This window comes from Peromyscus leucopus, chromosome 11, assembly GCF_004664715.2.
Source record: "Peromyscus leucopus breed LL Stock chromosome 11, UCI_PerLeu_2.1, whole genome shotgun sequence".
Lineage (NCBI taxonomy): Eukaryota > Metazoa > Chordata > Mammalia > Rodentia > Cricetidae > Peromyscus > Peromyscus leucopus.
Genome location: NC_051072.1, coordinates 48216564 through 48223329, shown reverse-complemented (window position 1 = coordinate 48223329; position 6766 = coordinate 48216564).

The following is a 6766-nucleotide window of genomic DNA, read 5'->3' as shown; positions in this document are numbered from 1 at the left end:
GTGTGCATGTGTACCTCAGAGGAGAACTCTGTGCAGTCACTCCTCCCCTTCCGACTTTATGTGAACTCAGGGGACCAAGTCAGATCGTCAGGCCTGCATCATTAAGCAGCAAGCAACTGCATCCACCAAGTCATCTCACTGACCATATTTTTAAACTCTTTTTTTTTTTTCTTTTGGTTTTTTCAAGACAGGTTTTCTCTATATAAGTGTCCTGGCTGACCTAGAACTTGCTTTGCAGACCAGGCTGGCCTCGAACTCAGAGGGATCTGCCTGCCTCTGCCTTCTAAGTGCTGGGATTAAAGGTATGAGCCTCCACTGCCTGGTTTATTTAATTTATTTTTTAATTTTTTGACCTGCTGTCTGTTACTAATCTATGGAGCATGACTAAAAGTCATGCAGTAACACCTGCAGATCTAATGCGGTAACATCTGCAGATCTAATGCAGTAACATCTGCAGATCTAATGTGGTAACATCTGCAGATCTAATGCAGTAACACCTGCAGATCTAATGCAATAACACCTGCAGATCTAATGTAATAACACCTGTGGATCTAAGCAAACACTATCAAGTCAGGACAGATTATATTATTTTTGCTTCTGAAGAGAATCAGATTATGATTTTCTGGAGGCTATTTTCACATCTTCTAGTGAACAAGCAGATGGATTTAGCCAAGTTCAAAACTTGGGTTCTGAATATAGCTCAGCTCAGTTCCCTGTAGGTGGACTTTTCTGTCCCACCAGCCAGCTCCCAAATAACCACACAGACACTTATTATTACTTATAAAATGATCGGCCTATAGCTTATGCTTGTTACTAACTGTCTCTTACAACTTAAACTAATCCATATTTATTAATTTACATGCTGCCACATGGCTCATGGCTTGTTATCTCATCTTCTACACATCCTCCTTCCTCTGCATCTGGCTGGCGACTCTGCCCTCCTTCATTCCTGTGCTCTCTTTTTTCATGTCCACAAGTCCCGCCTAACCTCTTCCTGCCTAGCTATTGGCCATTAGCTCTTTATTAAACCAATGAGAGCAACACACCTTCACAGTGTACAAAAAGACTACTCCATAACAGTTCCATCACTAGAAACAAATAAACATGCAAACAAACATATATTTCTAAATCAAATCTAAAACATAGAAAGGAACTCTGTGCTGTGGGATGGTCTTTCTGTATGCTGTGAATATGTGTTGCTACTATTTTTTTTTAAAGAAATGACAGTCTTTTCTTCCTTTACTATAAATATATTTAACAGCTTAGCAGAAAGACAAGCTAAATTTAAGATTGTTCACATTTGAAAATTGTATCATACTCTCTGCTAGTGATAAATAAGGAACTCCTGATAATGGAATTTTAACATAGCAATTTCACCAACAGATCTCTGAAGACCTTTTGTTTTGTTTTAAAGAGGGTTAGAACAATGATTATGTTTGCAAAGTTCTGAGAAGTCCATCTACTGTCCAAACTTTGGATTGAAGTCCTTATGTTTTCCTTTACTTAGAGACAGGTATATACAGTGCTGTTGTAATAATGAGACAAATGTGAAATCTACTGTAAAATTGCACAATACAGAAAAACTGTTGCTCCATCCTTCTACTACATAAGCGTGTGACCCCATGGGTTAGTGATGTCGTGGTCAGATTGTTGTTAAGTTGGAATTATCCCATCACGCCTAAGACCTCTATTTAACTCCAGATCCTCCAATTTTTTCTACAATTCTTCACGCTCCTTTTCTTTCTTTTTCTCATGCTCACGATCTGACTTGTATGTGGCTGCCAGCCCGTCAAACATAGTGCTGCTCATGTCCATAAAGGCCTTCAACACGTTGTACACCAGTGCCACAATATTGGTTACTAAAGAAGCTGCTTTGGCCTATTGGTAAGGCAGGGTAAGAGCCAGGCAGGAAATCCAAGAGAGATACAGGGAGAAGAGGGTAGAGTAAGGGCAGATGCCATCCAGCTGCCCAAGGAACAAGATGCTAGCAAACCAGTAATGCCATGGCCACATGATAAAATATAGATGAATAAGAATGGATTAATTTAAGATGTCTGAGCTAGCTAACAATAAGCCTGAGCCATAGACCAAACAGTTTGTAATTAATATAAGCCTCTGTGTATTTATTTGGGGCTGAACAGCTGCAAGACATAGGAAATTTTCCATCTACAACTCTGTAACCAAAAAAACAGCCTAATTAAAAAAAGGCACGAAGAGCTGTATGTGGTGGCACACACCTTTAATCCCAGCATCCAGGAGGCCGATGCCGGTAAATCTCTCAGAGTTCAAGGCCAGCCTGGTCTAGAGTTCTAGGATAGCCAGGGCTATTGTCTGGGAAACCCTGTCTCTGAAAAATGAGGGGTGAGGGAGGCACAAAGGACTTAAATAGGCATTTCTTCAAAGAAGATAGATGTATGGTCAACAACCTTAGAGAAATACAAATCAAGACCACAATGCCAGAGCACGTCACATATACTGGGGTGACTGTTACTAAAAACACAAGAAAGGAAGGAGAGAAAAAATGTTGGTAAACATTTGGAGAAATTGGCCAAGTGTCATGGTGGCATGCTGGCAATCCTAGGTAATGCTAGCACTCAGTGGGTCTGGGCAGGAGGATCAGGAATTTAAGGTCCTTTTTAGCTACATACCAACTTCAAGGTCAGCCTGGGCTACCTGAGGCTGTGCCTCAAACAAACAAATAAAACAAGATCTGAAGAAGTTGGAACCTTCATGAATTGCTGATGAATGTCACAAAGAAGAAGAATAGCTTTCTTTTTTCTTGTGTGTGTGTGTGTGTGTGTGTGTGTGTGTGGTGTGTGCAGGTGTAGGCACTGGTTTGTATGTATGTGAAGGCCAGAGGGGCACAAGGGATATCCTCTATCACTCCTCACCATATTCCTTGAGAAGGGTCTCTCACTGAACCCGGAGCCCACCAGCGGCCTTCAGCAGTGATCACAGTCTCCATTTCCTCCCAACCACCCAGTACTGGGGCTACAGGCAAGAAGCCAAAGGCATGGTAGGCTTTTTACAGGGTGCTGGGGATCCAAACTCAGGCCCTCACACTTACAAAACAAGTACTCTTACCCACGGAGCCATTTCCAGGCTCTTCCTCTTTCCCTCCCGCCCATCCTTCCTTTTTTTCCTGTATTAGGGATGTGAGACAGAGCCTCATGCATGCTAGGCAAGCGCTCACCACCGCTGAGCTGTATCCCCAGCCCAGGAGCAGGAATGTTTTCAGTACCAGCTTCCCGTCTTGAGGATAAGGTAAACATGCAGAAATAACAAGGGCCCAGTAGTCACTCGTGGATGGCTTGTGGACATAAGACATGTTGGTATCAGTTATCTTCGCTGTTTCTGCAGCATGTGTACGAGCCTTTTTGGATGTCAATGGCTACTCCACAGTGTTTCTAAGGAACATCACCAGCAATTACATGAACCGCAGCAGTTTCCACCTCCCGGTGGTGGCATCCAGTGCTGAGTCACATGGCAGGCATGGAGGTGGGGGTTCTGAGTAGCTTTTCCCAGGGCTTGACTTAGGTTTGCCCTGTGGCAATCAAAGTCCCTAGAGTCCCCTTGAATATTAACAACACTGGCAGGCTTTCAGGTCACAAGAAAAGTTTAAATAGAACAGGGCTGCATATTTCACACTTCGTGAGCAAACAACATTTTCCCCACCTGTCACTCATTCTTCAGCCTCCTGCCTCAAACACAGGGAGGAACCGTCAGCATCCATGTGTCAGAATAAACGCGTTAAAAGGGGCCTAAATCATCTTTGTCCCGCTCAGGACCGCTCGTGGAGACAAAGAAGAGAAGGATGTTGTAACTTGCCGTCTCATTGTGAGGTCAGGTTCAGAGTCTCAAACGCACACACAGGAGCAAGTTTCAGATATGACTCATGAAACCAACAATTATCAGATTGTTGTGCTGCCCAAGCCACAACTCGGTAAATGAAGCTCATTATTTTGTATTCAGACTTAAAAACAAAATAGTAATTAAAAAAGCATGAGAGCACTACAGGCAATTTCCAGGTTATGAAATGATTATTTTTCTAAATTTACTTTGATCTTTCTATTTAAAAAAAAAAAGGAGGAACTTGTTTTGACTTTATGTGTCTAAGTGTTTCTCCTGCACATATGTGTGCACTCTGGAGGCAGAGGCAGGTGGATCTCTGAGTTCGAGGCCAGCCTGGTCCACAGAGCGAGTTCCAGGACAGCCAGGGCTAGACAGAGAAACCTTATCTTAAATAAAAAACCGACGGGGTTGGGGATTTAGCTCAGTGATACAGCGCTTGCCTAGCAAGCATGAGGCCCTGGGTTTGATCCTCAGGTCCAAACAAAAACAAAAACAAAACTGAAACCAAACAAACAAACCTGGAAACATGATTTTCTCCAAATGTATGTAATTGTTAAAAAAAATTAAGGGATAGAGCTGGAGAGATGGCTCTGTTAGTTAAGAACTCGCTATGCAGATGTGAGGACCTGAATTCAATCTCCAGAACTCACGTCAAAACCTAGCAGCAGCCAATGATAGACGGCTTACAACAAGTGGATAGCTCCCAGGGAATGACGCCCACGGATTGCCTTGTGGCTTCCATATGCACGAACACACACTTGCAGACCTGTACACACACACACACACACACACACACACACACACACACACACACACCATACACACTCAAATTGAGGTAGAATACATGTATAGTAAATAGCACTGTCTTTGAAGGTTTAGCTGAATGAATTTTTGAAAATACATATATATTCAAATTAACCCAATCAGGGGATAGTATTCAGAGGTCCTCCTAATTCCTTAATGCCTCTTCTCAGACAAAGCCTTCTAGGGTGAAGCCCCTAGTCTGATTAAACAGATTTGGGGGGGGGGGAGGGTTGAGACAGGGTCCTCCCGTGCAGCCCAGGCTGGCTTTGAACTTACTGTGTAGCTGAAGACAGTACGGAACTCCTGATCTTCCTGTCTCCACTTCCCAAGTGCGGACATCACAGGCATCATGCTCAGCTTCAGTTTTTGTCTGTTTGTTTGCGTTTTGTTTTTGTTTTCTTTTGTTTTTTGTTTGTTTGTTTCTTTTTTGAGACAGGGTTTCTCTATGTAGCCCTGGATACTCTGGAACCTGCTCTGTAGGCCAGGCTGGCCTCCAACTAAGAGATTCACCTGCCTCTGCCTCCCAAGTACTGGGATTAAAGGCATGGGCCACCACCGCTGGCTGCTGTTTGTTTTAAGTTATAAATTCTGTTTCCGGAGTTTTCTGTTTCATTATATATAATGTACTGTGATCATATCCCCTATAATCCTTCCTAGTCTTCTTCTGCCTCTCTCCAAGCCCCTACTTTTCCCCAACAGGTCCCTTTCCTACTTTCATGTTTTTATGTTGTTTGTTTGTTTTTCGAGACAGGGTTTCTCTGTGTAGCTCTGACTGTCCTGGAACTCGCTCTGTAGACCAGGCTGGCCTCGAACTCACAGAGATCCGCCTGTCTCAGCCTCCTGAGCGGTGGGATTGAAGTTATGTGCCACCAACCACTGCCCCTCATGGTCTGTTCCTTTATCTGTTCTCCCTCGCAGGAGAATTACTCCTGCTCCTCGTTAGGGGAGGGCTTCTTTACTCCAGCAAGGTCAGCTTCCCAGTGGCTACATGACTGTGACTCTCTGACCCCAGCAGTCATTCACTGCAGCTTTAGATTTGTTTTCGGGGTGTGTGTGTGTGTGTTGTGTTGTGTGCATATGTGTGCATGGGTATGTCTGTGTGTTGTGCATATGTATATGTATGCATTGTATGTACCTATGGGCCCATGTGTGGGTAGGTGTGCTTGCATGTGAAGACCTGATTTTGATGTCAGAAACTGTCCTCCACTTCATCTTATTCATTGAGGACGGGCTTCTCAACAAGCCCTGAGCTTACCTCTATGGGTACTCTTGACAGCCAGCTTGCTCTGGGGAGCCACTGTCTCTACTTTCGGAGGCTGGAACTGCAGACAGGCCACCATGTCCACCCAGCATTTAATTGGTTCTGGGTGGGTGGGCCTGAAGCTAGTCTTCAGGCTTGTGGCAAGTACTATAACCACGGAGCCATCTCTCCGGTCCCTTGCAGGCTTACATTTTAAAAATACGATTTTTAGTGATATACAGTGAACATAATACATAGATGGTATGTGCACGAAGCACTTGCAGCTCAGTAGGTGCTTTGATGAGCAGTGTCCCCCAGGCTCAGGTATCTAAACACTTGGTCCTCTGTTGGTGGTGCTGTTTGGGGAAGGTTAGGAACATCTATCTATCTATCTATCTATCTATCTATCTATCTATCTATCTATCTATCTATCATCTATCATATCTATCTATCTATCATATCTATCTATCTATCATCTATCTATCATCTATCTATCTATCATCTATCTATCTGTCTGTCTATCATCTATCTATCATTTATCTATTTTTAGATGTATTTATTCTATTTTATGTGTATGAGTGTTTTGCCTGCATGCAAGTATGTATACTACATGTGTACCTAGTGCCTATGGAGGTCAGAAAAGGATGTCAGATCCCCTGGAACTGGAGTTACAGGTGGTTGTGCATTACCAGTTGGATGCTGGGAACCAAACGAGTGTCCTCTGGAAGAGGGACAAATGCTCTTAGCTGCTGGACCATCTCTCCAGCTCCAGGTGGAACATTTAGGAGGCACAGCCTTCCCAGGGAAAGCATGTCACCTGGGGCAGGCTTTGAGAATTTGCACCCTGACCCACCTCTGGTTCCCCCTCCC